The sequence below is a fragment of the Scyliorhinus torazame genome, chromosome 19 (genome assembly GCF_047496885.1).
Source record: "Scyliorhinus torazame isolate Kashiwa2021f chromosome 19, sScyTor2.1, whole genome shotgun sequence".
NCBI lineage: Eukaryota > Metazoa > Chordata > Chondrichthyes > Carcharhiniformes > Scyliorhinidae > Scyliorhinus > Scyliorhinus torazame.
In genome coordinates this window covers 36,700,599-36,717,396 of record NC_092725.1, presented here as the reverse complement: position 1 = coordinate 36,717,396, position 16,798 = coordinate 36,700,599, and the positions used below count along the sequence as shown (strand labels likewise).

General features: G+C 55.0%; 1 long non-coding RNA gene across 1 annotated transcript in view; it reads left to right on the top strand.

The window, feature by feature from the left end:
• LOC140395904 (uncharacterized) overlaps positions 1-13,421 on the top strand; it is a 36,289-nt gene extending 22,868 nt beyond the window's left edge. The window contains exon 3 of the long non-coding RNA XR_011936383.1: positions 13,146-13,421. This is a non-coding gene — a long non-coding RNA (uncharacterized lncRNA). The remainder of the gene's footprint in view (positions 1-13,145) is intronic.
• Positions 13,422-16,798: the final 3,377 nt, after the last annotated feature.

The following is a 16,798-nucleotide window of genomic DNA, read 5'->3' as shown; positions in this document are numbered from 1 at the left end:
CTATGTGTGGAGCCAGAGGAAATGGGCGAGGTACAAAATTAACACTTTGCATCAGTATTCACCAAAGAGAAGAAATTGGTAGATGTTGAGTCTGGAGAAGGGTGTGCAGATAGCCTGGGTCACATTGAGGTCCAAAAAGACGAGGTGTTGGGCGTCTTAAAAAATATCAAGGTAGATAAGTCCCAGGGCCTGATGGGATCTACCCCAGAATACTGAAGGAGGCTGGAGAGAAAATCCAGAGAAGATCCTCACTGTCTTCAGATGGTGTCCCGGAGGACTGGAGAATAGCCAATGTTGTTCCTCTGTTCAAGAAGGGTAGCAAGGATAATCCAGGGAACTACAGGCCGGTGAGCGTTACTTCAGTGGTAGGGAAATTACTGGATAGAATTCTTCGAGACAGGATCTACTCCCATTTGGAAGCAAATGGACGTATTAGTGAGAGGCAGCATGGTTTTGTGAAGGGGAGGTCGTGTCTCACTAACTTGAAAGAGTTTTTCGAGGAGGTTACTAAGATGATTGATGCAGGTAGGGCAGTGGATGTTGTCTATATGGACTTCAGTAATGCCTTTGACAAGGTCCCTCATGGTAGACTAGTACAAAAGGTGAAGTCACACGGGATCAGGGGTGAGCTGGCAAGGTGGATACAGAACTGGCCAGGTCATAGAAGGCAGAGAGTAGCAATGGAAGGATGCTTTTCTAATTGGAGGGCTGTGACCAGTGGTGTTCCGCAGGGATCAGTGCTGGGACCTTTGCTGTTTGTGGTATATATAAATGATTTGGAGGAAAATGTAACTGGTCTGATTAGTAAGTTTGCAGACGACACAAAGGTTAGTGGAATTGCGGATAGTGATGAGGACTGTCAGAGGATACAGCAGGATTTAGATTGTTTGGTGACTTGGGCGGAGAGATGGCAGATGGAGTTTAATCCGGACAAATGTGAGGTAATGCATTTTGGAAGGTCTAATGCAGGTAGGGAATGTACAGTGAATGGTAGAACCCTCAAGAGTATTGAAAGTCAGAGAGATCTGGGAGTACAGGTCCACAGGTCACTGAAAGGGGCAACACAGGTGGAGAAGGTAGTCAAGAAGGCATACGGCATGCTTGCCTTCATTGGCCGGGGCATTGAGTATAAGAATTGCAAGTCATGTTGCAGCTGTATAGAACCTTAGTTAGGCCACACTTGGAGTATAGTGTTCAATTCTGGTCGCCACACTACCAGAAGGATGTGGAGGCTTTAGAGAGGGTGCAGAAGAGATTTACCAGAATGTTGCCTGGTATGGAGGGCATTAGCTATGGAGGAGTGGTTGAATAAACTTGGTTTGTTCTCACTGGAACGACGGAGGTTGAGGGGCGACCTGATAGAGGTCTACAAAATTATGAGGGGCATAGACAGAGTGGATAGTCAGAGGCTTTTCCCCAGGGTAGAGGGGTCAATTACTAGGGGGCATAAGTTTAAGGGGCAAGGTTTAGAGTAGATGTACGAGGCAAGTTTTTTACACAGAGGGTAGTGGGTGCCTGGAACTCGCTATCGGAGGAGGTGGAGGGACGATAGTGACATTTAAGGGACATCTTCACAAATACATTACTACACGTGTAGTGTCTCCCACCCACCCTCCTCCTCTAACCTAATAAAAAGACCCATTGGTGTGAGGTAAGTGCCATATTATATTATTATTAGCATTATTATATTATCAGCATTGCGCAGGTCAAGGAGACACAGCCGGAGTGAGAGAGAGACAGTGAGAATTTGCTAGTTTGGTGCAGTGAGGTAACCAGGAAAGGTAAGTGGTTAATCTAATTGTGCTGTTTTTCAGTTAAAAGTGCAGGGTAGTGTCTGATTGGCTGAAGCTGCCCCCACCATAAACTTAAATTTAATTAATTAATTAGTGATGGCTGGTCAGGTGATGTGCTTGAGCTGCTTGATGTGGGAGCTGGCAGATCCCATTGCGAGCTGCAGCGACCACATCTGCAGTAAGTGTTGGCTGCTCGAAGAGCTCCGGCTCAGAGTTGATGAGCTGGAGTCTGAGCTTCAAACACTGAGGCACATCCAGGAGGGGGAGACTTACCTGGACACTGTGTTTCAGGAGGCAGTCACACCTGTCAGAGTAAGTAGTTTAAATCCTGCTAGTGGCCAGGGACAGCAGGGTTGACAGCAAGTCAGGCAGGTAAAGGGAACCAGCAGTCAGGAACTCAGGAGCCTTAGCCCTTGACTCTGTCCAACAGGTATGAGGCACTTGCTCCCTGTGTGGATGGCGAACAGGGTTGCAGGAAGGATGAGTCAGCTGACCAAGGCACCATGGTTCAGCAGGCCATTCAAGGGGAGGGAGTAAATAGGCAAGTTGTAGTTGTAGGGGATTCTATTATCAGGGGGATAGATAGTATCCTTTGTGAGCAGGATAAAGAGTCCCGCATGGTATGTTGCCTGCCCGGTGCTAGGGTGCGGGACATCTCTGACCGGCTTGAAAGGATACTGGAGAGGGAGGGGGAGGATCCAGTTGTTGTGGTCCATGTCGGTACCAACAACATAGGCAAGTCTAGGAAAGAGGACCTGTTTAGAGATTATAAAGAGCTAGGATTCAAATTAAAAAACAGGTCCTCAAGGGTCATAATCTCCGGATTACTGCCCGAGCCACGTGCAAATTGGCATCGGGAGGCAAGAATAAGGGAAGTTAGTGGTGTGGGAAAGAGGGGTGTGGGAATGAGGGGTTCCTTTTCATGGGACACTGGCGTCAGTTTTGGGACAGGGGGCACCTATACCGTTGGGACGGTCTCCACCTGAACCGAGCTGGGACCAGTGTTCTGGCGAAAAGAGTAAATAGGGTGGTCAATAGGACTTTAAACTAAAGATTGGGGGGGGGGAAGGGAAAGTCAGGGAACCAAGAGGTGAAGTAATCAGTGGGAAGCGTAGCTGCTTAGGAATACAAAAAAGCACGAAAAGACAGAACTCACGAGAGGTTACAATAGTCCCCATCCCACAAAATATGACACAGTGTATGGAAAGGCTCAGTAAACCAAGGTCCACCACACTAAGAAAACAAAAAGGGACGGTCAATAGAGAATTAAAGGTGCTATATTTAAATGCGCGCAGTGTACGGAACAAGGTAGATGAGCTTGTGGCCCAGATTGTGACTGGCAGGTATGATGTGGTAGGCATCACAGAGACATGGTTGCAGGGGGTTCAGGACTGGCATTTAAACATCCAGGGATTCACAACCTATCGAAAAGACAGAGAGGTGGGCAGAGGGAGTGGGGTTGCCTTGTTAATTAGGAATGAAATTAAATCAATAGCACTAAACGACATGGGGTCGGATGATATGGAGTCTGTGTGGGTAGAGTTGAGGAACCACAAAGGCAAAAAAACCAGAATGGGCGTTATGTACAGGCCTCCTAACAGTGGTCAGGACCAGGGGCACAAGATGCACCACGAAATAGAAAGTGCATGTCAGAAAGGCAAGGTCACAGTGATCATGGGGGACTTTAATATGCAGGTGGACTGGGTAAATAATACTGCCAGTGGACCCAAGGAAAGGGAATTCATTGAATGTTTACAGGAGGGCTTTTTGGAACAGCTTGTGATGGAGCCCACGAGGGGACAGGCCATTCTGGACTTAGTGTTATGTAATGAGCCAGACTTGATTAAAGATCTTAAAGTAAGGGAGCACTTAGGAGGCAGTGATCATAATATGGTCTATTCAATCTCCAATTTGAAAGAAAGAAGGTAGAATCAGATGTAAAGGTGTTACAGTTAAATAAAGGTAACTACAGGGGCATGAGGGAGGAACTGACGAAAATCGACTGGGAGCAGAGCCTAGTGGGAAAGACAGTAGAACAGCAATGGCAGGAGTTTCTGGGAGTAATTGAGGACACAGTACAGAGGTTCATCCCAAAGAAAAGAAAGGTTATCGGAGGGGGATTAGGCAGCCATGGCTGACAAAGGAAGTGAGGGAATGCATCAAAGCAAAAGAGAAAGCCTATAATGTGGCAAAGAGTAGTGCGAAGTCAGAAGATTGGGAAGGCTACAAATACAAACAGAGGATAACAAAGAGAGAGATAAGGAAAGAGAGGATCAAATTTGAAGGTAGGCTAGCCAATGACATAAGGAATGATAGTAAAAGTTTCTTTAAATACATTAAAAACAAACGGGAGGCAAAAGTTGACATTGGGCCGCTCCAAAATGACGCTGGTAATTTTGTGATGGGAGACAAGGAAATAGCCGAGGAACTGAATAAGTACTTTGCCTCAGTCTTCACAGTAGAAGACATGAGTAATATCCCAAGAATTCCGGAGAGTCAGGGGACAGAGTTGAATATGGTAGCCATCACAAAGGAGAAAGTGCTAGAGAAACTAAGAGGTCTAAAAATTGATAAATCTCCGGGCCCAGATGGGCTACATCCTAGAGTTCTAAAGGAGATAGCTGAAGAAATAGTGGAGGCGTTGGTGATGATGGGCGTCATTCTCCGACCCCCCGCCGGGTCGGAGAATGGCCGTTGGCCGCCGTGAATCCCGCCCCCGCCGAAGTCTCCGAAGGGTGAGTGAGGAGGTGAGTGACGGCCTGGGGGGTTGGCTCTGGGCAGGAAATGGCGTGGCCGCAGACTGATTGCGTGAGGCGAGGTGTGTCTCGGCTTGTGTGTGTGTGTGTGTGCGGCGGGGGGGGGGTCGTGGTTAGAGTAGGCTGGGCTCCGGGGGAGTGCCGGGAGGGGGTCCGTGCCGGGGTGGAGGTTGGGGGGGGGGTCCGTGCCCGGGGTGGAGGTTGGGGGGGGGGGTCCGTGCCGGGGTGGAGGTTGGGGGTTGGGGGGGGTCCATGTTGGGGTGGAGGTTGGGGGTTGGGGTCCGTGCCGGGGTGGAGGTTGGGTGTTGGGGGGGGGTCCGTGCCGGTGTGGAGGTTGGGGGTTGGGGAGGGGGTCCGTGCTGGGGTGGGTGATGGGAGGGCAAATGAGTTGGTCCACCTGGCCAGGTGCCAGCCTCCAACAGTTGGACCCATGCGGTCCATGCCACCTGGCTGGGGGGAGGAGGGGATATGGGCAATGATGACATGTCGTCGTTCCCCTCCCCCCCACCAGGCCGTCATGTTTTCAGACCATCCAGCGATGTTGGCCGCCGTGGTGGCAGCCGCTCATTTCTATGTTGCCCTGGATGAGGAGGAGGAGGAGGAGGAGGAGGAGGAGCGTGCCAGAGAGGCGGCGCATGCTGCCGCAGAGGGGCAGGCGGCAGCCGCCCAGGCTGGAGGGACACCTGACCGACAGGACGAGGAGGGGGAGGAGGACGTCGCGGCCCCACGGCAACGGAGGCACCCGAGGGCGCCCCGTGTGTACCGGCCCCGGCAGTCATACCAGGACCTCACGGACCGGGAATGCAGGAGGAGACTCCGGATGAGCCGGGAAACCGTGGCACACATCTGCCACCTGCTGGCACACCTGTCACCGCGTGGCACTGGCGGGGGACACCCTCTCCCCGTGTCCGTCAAGGTTACGGTGGCCCTGAACTTTTATGCAACGGGGTCATTCCAGGCACCGAGTGGGGACCTGTCCGGCATATCGCAGACATCGGTGCATCGGTGCATCCGGGCAGTGACAGATGCCCTTTATGCCATGGCGCACCGCTACATCCGCTTCCCCGTGGACCGGGCCAGCCAAGATGCCCGGGCCGTGGGCTTCTCTGCCGTTGCCGGGTTCCCCATGGTCCAGGGCGCGATCGATGGGATGCACGTCGCCGTGCGGCCACCTGCAGAGAACAGGGCCGTGTTCACTAATAGGAAGGGGACCTATTCAATGAACGTACAGGTGGTCTGCGACCACCGCATGATGATCCTGCACGTCTGCGCCCGTCACCCAGGCAGTGTACACGACTCATTCGTGTTGTCGCGGTCATCCATCCCCGGCATGTACGAGGGACGCCATCCCCGGCTGAGGGGCTGGTTGCTGGGCGACAGGGGCTACCCATTGCGATCGTGGCTGATGACGCCTATACGGAGGCCACGCAATGAGGCGGAGAACCGCTACAATGATGCCCATGTAGCGACAAGGGGAGTGATCGAGAGGTGCTTTGGCGTGCTGAAGATGCGTTTCAGGTGCCTGGACCTCTCTGGGGGCGCCCTCCAGTATCGGTCAGATAGGGTCGGCACACATTGTGGTGTGCTGCGTCCTGCACAACATAGCCCAGCAGAGGGGCGATGTGCCGCAGGCAGAGGAGGGCGGAGTGGAGGAGCAGCAGGAAGAGGCCCAGTCCTCCCCAGATGAGGGGGATGGGGGCAATGGTCAGGGCAGATGGGGTAGACACAGGCGGGTGGCTGTCCACCGTTACCGGCTGGCCCAGCGGGCACGGGACAGACTGATAGACGCCCGCTTCACTGACTAGATGGGCGTGGGAATCGGGTAGTATGGCCACAGACCGCACACCATGACAACAGCCGACCACCCACACCCCCCACCCATCCACCCACCCAGCACCCTCACCCCCCTCCCCAACCCCACACACCCCACCTGCATGCACACCACCCCCCCACCCCCAATTGCCGATCCACCGGCGGCACAACGGGCCGGGCTCACCCAGTTGCGGGTGGACGCGTGTCTATCGCAGGCCATGGAGAATGATGACAACCCGCCTCCGATGAGCTCCTAGCTCTACATCGTTGGACTATGTCTGACCCATGGCCACAGTACCACCTTCCACCCGGACCATCCCTGCATGCGGCTGTGACACTGCAGCGCACGGTCCCGTCCTCTGCCCGGGGGATGTTGATGGCGGCCCAGGGGGAAGGGGGCAGACTCACCTGGGGCTGAGGTAAGACCACCCCTCACACACACACTTGCGCTCAACGTACATGACACCCCCGCACACTTTGGACAGAGCACAAAGGCAGCTTCGGTAGGTGTAACATTGACTTTAATAACCAAAGGAGTTCATGCACGTGCCCTAGCCCCTAAAACTCATCTGTGCCCTGCACCCGTGCCAACTTACTCAGTGGCTAATTGTTTGGCCTTACGGGCCCTTTGACTACGTCTACGTGGTTCCCCAGACGGTACAGCAGAACTGGAGGTGGACTCCTGTGATTCCTGCCCTCTGACACTGGATCCCTTTGGCGGCCGTTTCCTGGGGCGTCCTGGCCTAGATGGGCCAGGCTGCGGCCCGGGCGACTGGGATGGCGAGCTGCCAGCCTGTCCTGCCCGTTGCCCACCCGATGCACCTGGGACGGAAGGGGGGGAGTCCGAGGTGTCGCGGTGTACCGGGACCTCCCCTACAGAGGGAGCCGGGATGGACCACACCACCTCCTCCTCCCTCGGGGTGCCCGATGGCCCCCAGGCCTCTACATGGGTGGGGGATGCGAACGGACTGGCCATCCGAAGCGCTCCCGACATCTGGCGCTGCCAGTCCTGGAGGCCCGTGCTGGTATCGACAGGGGTCTGCAGGTTTGCAGCCATGGAGCCCAGGGGGTTGTCGAACCCTGTCTGCGACAGTGCGACGCCAGCTCGCACATGGCCACTGGCGCCGATGCCCTCAGCGATGGCCTGCTGAGACTGGGCCATGGCCTGCAGAGACTGGGCCATGGCCTGCAGAGACTGGGCTATGGCCTGCTGAGACTGGGCCATGGCCTGCTGAGACTGGGCCATATCCTGCTGAGACTGGGCTATGGCGTTGAGCGCCTCTGCCATCTGGCGCTGGCACTGGCTCATGGCCTCCTGTGAGAGGGCAGCCATTTCCTGGGCCGCCTGCACGGAAGGCCCCAGGCCTCGCAAACCGTTCCCCATGTCTGACACCGTCGCACCCATTGCCTCCACCGCGGACGCCACCCGTGCGGTGTCAGCCTGGGTGGCACGCATGACCGGGACCACTCCCAGCTCCTGGACGCGGGTGGACTCCTCCACCTGCGACCGCAGCCGCCGCAAGCCACCCGTCAGCCTATTCGCTCGTCTCCGTGTCAGTGGTTGCATCGGATCTATGTGTGGGTGTGGTAACTGCAGGAACCCGGGATCCATCTGGGCGGCAGATGTTCGCTTGGCCTGGGCTGCCCTCCGACCGCCCGGTCCCTCTGCTGCTGCTACCTCCACCTGCTGTACCGGGACGGCTGTGTTGTGCGCACCAGTGAGTGTACCAGACGCCTCATCACTAAAGTGCCCAACCGTGGTGAGTGTTTCTGCGATGGTGGAGGGTGTTGGTGACAGCAGTGGCGTTGTGTCGTGCTCTTCGTCCCACTCTGAGTCCATGGCACTTTGGGGTGGGTGTTCGTCTCCACCCATCCACTTTGAGTCACTGTCCGGTATTTCGTCTTCCCGGGTAGGGGTGTCCTGGGTAGTGCTGTCCCGGGTAGTGCTGTCCCGGGTAGTGCTGTCCCGGGTAGTGGTGTCCCGGGTAGGGGTGTCCTGGATAGCGGTGTCCTGGGTAGTGGTGTCCTGGCTCGGATGTGACGGGGGCCTGTGGCTGCACCCCTCATCGCTGGGTGGTCGCTCCCGCACGTGACGGGGGTGTCGTCTCCCTGTTGCTCCAGGTCTCTCCGTCTCCCGTGGTGTGCGAGGGGCATCCTGCGGGCGTCGCATGCTGGAGGGTGCGGGTCTCTCCGTCTCCCGTGGTCTCCGAGGGGCATCCTGCGGGCGTCGCATGCTGGAGGGTTCGGGTCTCTCCGTCTCCCGTGGTCTCCGAGGGGCATCCTGCGGGCGTCGCATGCTGGAGGGTACGGGTCTCTCCGTCTCCTGTGGTCTCCGAGGGGCATCCTGCGGGCGTCGCATGCTGGAGGGTGCGGGTCTCTCCGTCTCCCGTGGTCTCCGAGGGGCATCCTGCGGGCGTCGCATGCTGGAGGGTTCGGGTCTCTCCGTCTCCCGTGGTCTCCGAGGGGCATCCTGCGGGCGTCGCATGCTGGAGGGTGCGGGTCTCTCCGTCTCCTGTGGTCTCCGAGGGGCATCCTGCGGGCGTCGCATGCTGGAGGGTGCGGGTCTCTCCGTCTCCCATGGTCTCCGAGGGGCATCCTGCGGGCGTCGCATGCTGGAGGGTGCGGGTCTCTCCGTCTCCTGTGGTCTCCGAGGGGCATCCTGCGGGCGTCGCATGCTGGAGGGTGCGGGTCTCTCCGTCTCCTGTGGTCTCCGAGGGGCATCCTGCGGGCGGTCTGCATCTGCGGGGATGGGTGCCTGGACGTTTGGTCCTGCGATACACAATGAAGCATGCATGGTTAGACATCAGGCAGTGATCAGGTGATACGGGGGAGGGGGATATAGGGGAGGGGGGATATGGGGACGGGCTGTTGGTGGCTCACTTGCTCGTGGGGCCCCGACCTCTGCATCAGCAACCTCCCGGTCCTCAGGTCCGCCAGCCAGTTCCAGGGCCCTTTCCTCGTGTACGGTCAGTGGCCTCTCATCAGCGGGCCCTCCTCCAGTCCTCACATGCTCCCTATTGTTGTGTGCGCGCTTCTCCTGGGGGGGGGGGGTCGGGGTGGTGGCAGGGGTAAAAAGCAACAGTGTTAGGCAGGTATATGAATGCACGCCATCGGTTGCGCGTGCATTGCAGAGGTTAAGGTTAGGGCTGGATTCACTTGGGGATATGGGGGAGGGGGGATATGGGGGATATGGGGGAGGGGGGATATGGGGGATATGGGGGAGGGGGGATTTGGGGGAGGGGGGAATATGGGGGATATGGGGAGGGGGATATGGGGGAGGGGGGAATATGGGGGATATGGGGGATATGGGGGAGGGGGGATATGGGGGAGGGGGGATATGGGGGATATGGGGGATATGGGGGAGGGGGGGATATGGGGGAGGGGGGATATGGGGGAGGGGGGATATGGGGGAGGGGGGATATGGGGGATATGGGGGAGGGGGGATATGGGGGAGGGGGGAATATGGGGGATATGGGGGATATGGGGGAGGGGGGATATGGGGAGGGGGGATATGGGGGAGGGGGGATATGGGGGAGGGGGGATATGGGGGATATGGGGGAGGGGGGATATGGGGGATATGGGGGAGGGGGGATATGGGGGATATGGGGGAGGGGGGATATGGGGGATATGGCGGAGGGGGGATATGGGGGAGGGGGGATATGGGGCAGGGGGGATATGGGGGATATGGTGGAGGGGGGATATGGGGGATATGGGGGAGGGGGGGATATGGGGGATATGGGGGAGGGGGGGATATGGGGGAGGGGGGATATGGGGGATATGGGGGAGGGGGGATATGGGGGAGGGGGGGATATGGGGGATATGGGGGAGGGGGGATATGGGGGATATGGCGGAGGGGGGATATGGGGGAGGGGGGATATGGGGCAGGGGGGGATATGGGGGATATGGGGGAGGGGGGATATGGGGGATATGGGGGAGGGGGGGATATGGGGGATATGGGGGAGGGGGGGATATGGGGGAGGGGGGATATGGGGGATATGGGGGAGGGGGGATATGGGGGAGGGGGGATATGGGGGAGGGGGGATATGGGGGATATGGGGGAGGGGGGATATGGGGGAGGGGGGGATATGGGGGAGGGGGGGATTTGGGGGAGGGGGGATATGGGGGATATGGGGAGGCTCACCCTGCCTGCTGTGACGAGGTCGTTCACCTTCTTGTGGCACTGGGTGCCTGTCCGTGGTGTTAGGGCCACAGCGGTGACGGCCTCTGCCACCTCCCTCCACAGACGCCGGCTGTGGCGTGGGGCAACTCTGCGGCCGTGCCCGGGATACTGGGCGTCCCTCCTCTGCTCCACCGCGTCCAGGAGCGCCTCCACATCGCGTGACTCGAACCTCGGGGCTGAGCGACGGCCAGCCATCAAGTCGGGTGTTGCGGTCGGCTGTTCCGGTCGGGTGGGGGGGAGCTGCGCGGCCTTATGAGCCGTCACGCCGTGCAGCGCGTATGACGCTGCACGGCGTGAACCACTGCGCAAGCGCGGATCCCGTTACGTCGCTGCTAGCCCATTTCGGGCCGCAGACTATCGGCCCATTTTTATGACGTGACGCAAGTGGGATTTGCGCCGTTTTTTGCGCCGATCGGCGGACTTTCCGCCGATAATGGAGAATTTCGCCCCATGTTTCTAAAGTCACTGGAGTCAGGGAAAGTACCAGAGGATTGGAAAATCGCTGTTGTAACCCCCCTGTTCAAGAAGGGAACAAGGAAACAGATGGAAAATAATAGGTCAATTAGCCTAACCTCAGTTGTTGGCAAGATTCTAGAATCCATTGTTAAGGATGAGATTTCTAAATTCATGGAAGTGCAGGGTCGGATTAGGACAAGTCAGCATGGATTTAGTAAGGGAAGGTCTTGCCTGACAAACCTGTTAGAGTTCTTTGAAGAGATAACAAATAGGACCAAGGAGAGCCAATGGATGTTATCTATCTTGACTTCCAAAAGGCCTTTGATAAGGTGCCTCACGGGAGACTGCTGAGTAAAATAAGGGCCCATGGCTCTTATTTTAAGGTACTAACATGGATTGACGATTGGCTGTCAGGCAGAAGGCAGAGAGTTGGGATAAAATGTTCTTTTTCGGAATGGCAACCGGTGACGAGTGGTGTCCCGCAGGGTTCAGTGTTGGGGCCACAGCTGTTCTCTTTATATATTAACGATCTAGATGACGGGACTGAGGGCGTTCTGGCTAAGTTTGCCGATGATACAAAGATAGGTGGAGGGGCAGGTAGTATGGAGGAGGTGGGGAGGCTGCAGAAAGATTTAGACAGTTTAGGAGAGTGGTCCAAGAAATGGCTGATGAAATTCAACGTGTGCAAGTGCGAGGTCTTGCACTTTGGAAAAAAGAATAGAGGCGTGGACTATTTTCTAAACGGTGACAAAATTCATAATGCTGAAGTGCAAAGGGACTTGGGAGTCCTAGTCCAGGATTCTCTAAAGGTAAACTTGCAGGTTGAGTCCGTAATTAAGAAAGCAAATGCAATGTTGTCATTCATCTCAAGAGGCTTGGAATATAAAAGCAGAGATGTACTTCTGAAGCTTTATAAAGCATTAGTTAGGCCCCATTTAGAATACTGTGAGCAATTTTGGGCCCCACACCTCAGGAAGGACATACTGGCACTGGAGCGGGTCCAGCGGAGATTCACACGGATGATCCCAGGAATGGTAGGCCTAACATACGATGAACGTCTGAGGATCCTGGGATTATATTCATTGGAGTTTAGGAGGTTGAGGGGAGATCTAATAGAAACTTACAAGATAATAAATGGCTTAGATAGGGTGGATGTAGGGAAGTTGTTTCCATTAACAGGGGAGACTAGGACCCGGGGGCACAGCCTTAGAATAACAGGGAGTCACTTTAGAACAGAGATGAGGAGAAATTTCTTCAGCCAGAGAGTGTGGGTCTGTGGAATTCATTGCCACAGAGGGCGGTGGAGGCCACGACGTTGAGTGTCTTTTCGACAGAAGTTGATAAATTCTTGATTTCTCGAGGAATTAAGGGCTATGGAGAGAGAGCGGGTAAATGGAGTTGAAATCAGCCATGATTGAATGGTGGAGTAGACTCGATGGGCCGAATGGCCTTACTTCCACTCCTATGTCTTATGGTCTTATGGTCTTATGAACAGGATGGGAATAGAGGGATACGGACCCAGGATGTGTAGAAGATTGTAGTTTAGTCGGGCAGCATGGGCTTGGAGGGCCGAAGGGCCTGTTCCTGTGCTGTACATTTCTTTGTTCTTTGTTCTTTTGTATGATCGCCAAATTTGCGGATGATACAAAGTTAGGTGGGAGGGTGAGGTGTGAGGAGGATGCAGACATGCATCAGCGGGAGTTGGACAGGCTGAGCTAGTGGGCACGTGAATGGCAATTGCAGTATAATGTGGATAAATGCGAGGTTATCTGCTTTGGTAGCAAAAAATAGGGAAGCAGATTATTATTTGAATGGGTCTAAATTGAAAGAGGTGGATGCTTAGCGAGACCTTGGTGTCCTTGTGCATTAGTTGCTGAAAGTAAGCATGCAGGTAAACCACACTTGGAGAACTGTGAGCAGTTCTGGTCCCCATATTACCGCTGGAAGCAGTGTTCACGGTTCTGCTTAGCAGTTGCCTTGGCCAGTGCAGCCTGGTGTACAATGAACAATTATGTTCCATGTTTCTTGGTTGGACCACACTGCGAGTAATCTGCAAAGTCCCTGCACCCAATAACTCAGTTGAAGCACACATGGACACGCAGAGCTTCCGATTGTTACACTAAGTAACACTTCCTTTCTCTTTGCTAGGTCCCATTGCACTATGTGAGGGAGGTGGAAAGTTCTGCAGCAATATGTCGTGTGAGGACAGTGAGGCGGTTGATACCATTGGCAAATGCAACAACTCCTTCATCTTTCGGTGCTGCCAGCCTCTATCGGTGCCAGTCAGATGACATGCACCACTGTGAGACCTGCCTGACACTCTGAATGAATCTAACTGTGATTTTACTCATCTTTCTCAGATACCTTGTATAGATTCAATGACCGCTGCTTTCTGAATCATATGAATAAAACCAGCTTCGTTGATGCCTGTGTCTTGCCCAGGTGTGATTTGCCACTCGGATCAGTGAGTCAGCATATTGACTTGGCAGAAGGAGGGGAGAACATAAATGTTCAAGGCCATGCTGAAATCCTGCTGCTCTGAAGTATCCAGCTTCGTGGACAAGTACCTGACTGCCAATGTTCTGGTCTCGTCCATCCCCATTGCTGATGAGACGCTGTCTGAATGACAGGACCGACCTGGAATTAGTGACAAGACAATGTCTTTCACTCTGGTGAAACTCGCTTTGGGAGTCCTCAAACTTAATGACCCACACCTGCTCCTTGTTCGTATAAACATAAGTTTATATGACTTCATGGCCTACAATCGACAGGTACATCTGGCCCTGTAATTGTGGGTAGGAATAATAACTACACCGTTATTGTAGCAATGAGTCTCTGTGTTAACTGTGAGGGCACAATCCATAATGTTACGGGACAATCATCTTTATCAATGAGATATACTCATTCAAGTGGTTCAAACGCCGACTAAATTGTCCTCATTGACCAAAGATGTCCAGGTTAGGTGGATTAATCATGTGCAGAGATGGTGTGAGTTAAGGTAGAGTGCTCTTTCCAAGAGAAGGTGCAGACTTGATGGGCTGAATGGCTTCTGCCGGCACCGTAGGGATTACATGATCACTGGGGCACTGTGGAACATCAGCAGGAAAAATAATCAATTCAAGCACGACGTGTACGTACATTGCCCTCCATACTTTACCGCTACCATAATAAAAAAATCAAGGGTCCAAGCATTTTTCCCCAAAGCGTGCCACAAAGGGTCTCTCGAGAACAATCAAATATTCTTAATAATGAGGGGTCAAAACTGTTAAACATGACTTCATTGATACATTGGTGCTATGCCCGAGTCTTAATTTAACAAGTGCACTGTTCATAAAATTAGTCGGGAAAGGACCGAACTTGCATAAATTATTCACATTTTGTAAAAACATATTTCACTGGGCATATCTTCGAATGCCAAATTCCTGGGCAATACAGTGGCACAGTGGTTAGCACTGCTGCCTCACAAAGCCGAGGACCCGGGTTCGATCCTGGCACCGGGTCACTGTTCGTGTGGAATTTGCACATTCTCCACGTATCTACGTGAGCGTCACACCCACAGCCCAAACAGGATAGGTGGAAACGCCACGCTAAATTCCCCCATAATTGGGAAAATTCAAACAGAATGCCAGAATCATCAACTGTATTCCTAACACGAGAGGAAATAATACAGAAGTGAACAGTGGTCGTAGAAGGAACACATTTTGCATTTGGGCTCCCGTAAGTCTACCATTAACTATAAACCAAAACTGAATAATGGTTGGCTATAAGAATAATCTGAGGGATAGACTTGTAAGAAAGGACTCCATGATCAGTTTGTTGCAGGATATCCTGAGGCGCATTTCCCATTGATCAAGATAGGCAGCACGGTAGCATAGTGGCTAGTGCCAGGGTCCCAGGTTCGATTCCCAGCTTGGGTCACTGTCTGTGCGGAGCTTACACATTCTCACCGTGTCTACGTGGGTTTCCTCCGGGTGCTCTGGTTTCCTGCCACAAGTCATAGTTTTTACAGTGCAGAAGGAGGCCATTCGGCCCATCGAGTCTGCACCGGCTCTTGGAAAGAACACCCTACCCAAGGTCAACACCTCCACCCTATCCCCATAACCCATTAACCCCACCCAACACTAAGGGTAATTTTGGACACTAAGGGCAATTTATCATGGCCAATCCACCTAACCTGCACATCTTTGGACTGTGGGAGGAAACCGGAGCACCCGGAGGAAACCCACGCACACACGGGGAGGATGTGCAGACTCCGCACAGATAGTGACCCAAGCCGGAATTGAACCTGGGACCCTGGAGCTGTGAAGCAATTGTGCTATTCACAATGCTACCGTGCTGCCCACGGTACCGTCCTGAAAGACGTGCTATTAGGCATTAGGTCATTTGGATATTCTGAATTCTCCCTCTGTGTATCTGAACAGACGCCGGAATGTGCCTGGGATTTTCACAGTAACTTCATTGCAATGTCAATGTAAGCCTACTCGTGATAATAAAGATTATTATTATCATTATTATCTGCAAATATCGGGGAGGGGATTCTCCCCTAGCTGGCGGGGCGGGGGGGGGGGGGGGTCCCGGCGTGATGGAGTGGCGGGAACCACTCTGGCTTCGGGCCGCCCCAAAGGTCAGGGGCCAAGCCCTCACCTTGAGGGGCTAGGCCCACGCCGGAGCGGTTTCTGCTCAACCGGCTGGCGGGAAAGGCCTTTGGTGCCACACCAGCCGGGGCCGAAAGGTCTTCGCCGGGCGACGCAGGCCTGAGCATGTGCGGGAACGTCAGCGGCTGCTGACGTCATCCCCGCGCATGCGCAGGGGAGGGGGTTTCCTCTGCCTCCGCCATAGTGAAGACCATGGCGAAGGCGGAAGAAAAAGAGTGCCCCCACGGCGCAGGCCTGCCCGCCGATCGGTGGGCCCCGATCGCAGACCAAGTCACCGTGGGGGCACCCCCCGGGGCCAGATCAGCCTCCAGGAACCTGGAGCCCGCCCGCGCTGCCTTGTCCCGCCGTTCAAAAGGTGGTTTAATCCACGCTGGCGGGACAGGCATTCCAGCAGCGGGACTTCGGTCCATCGCAGGCCGGAGAATTGGCGGGGGTGGGCCCGCCAACCGGCGCGGCGCGATTCCCGGCCCGCCGAATCTCTGGTGGCGGAGACCTCGAACCAATATTTCCAAGAATGAAATTACAACTCCTTCATTCCAAAAAGGGGAGGTCAAAATGTGACACTGTAGCCGCATGGCTGAAGGCTAAACTTCTCCAAAGTATGATGAAAAATGTAGAAAACTTATACCACAGAAGGCCTTTGAAACAGCTTGGGCGGGATTCTCCGAAATGGAGGCAGAGTGTTTGCGCCGTCGTGAACGCCGTCGAGGTTCACGACGGGGCAAAACGGCCCCTATCCCGACCGATTCGGGGCCCGATAATGGGCTAAGAGCGGCGCAGCATCATTTACACGCGCCAGGCCTTGGCGCCGCGTAAAGGCGGCGCCGTATACATGACGCGGCCGGCACCACAAAACTGGCGTCACCCGCGGTTGCCATCCTCTCCGAGTCCGCCCCACAAGAAGATGTCATACGGATGTTGCGGGGCTGCGGAAGAAAGGAGGTCCTCCTTCAGAGAGGACGGCCCGACGATCGGTGGGCACCGATCGCGGGCCACATCCCATTTGAGGCCCCCCCCGGTGCTGGATCCCCCTTCCCCCCACCGCAGGCCGCCCCCCCCCCAGCGTTCCCGCGCTGTTCCCGCCGGCAGTGGCCTGGGGCGCCATTCTCCGACCCCCCAGCAGGTCGGAGAATGGCCGTTGGCCGC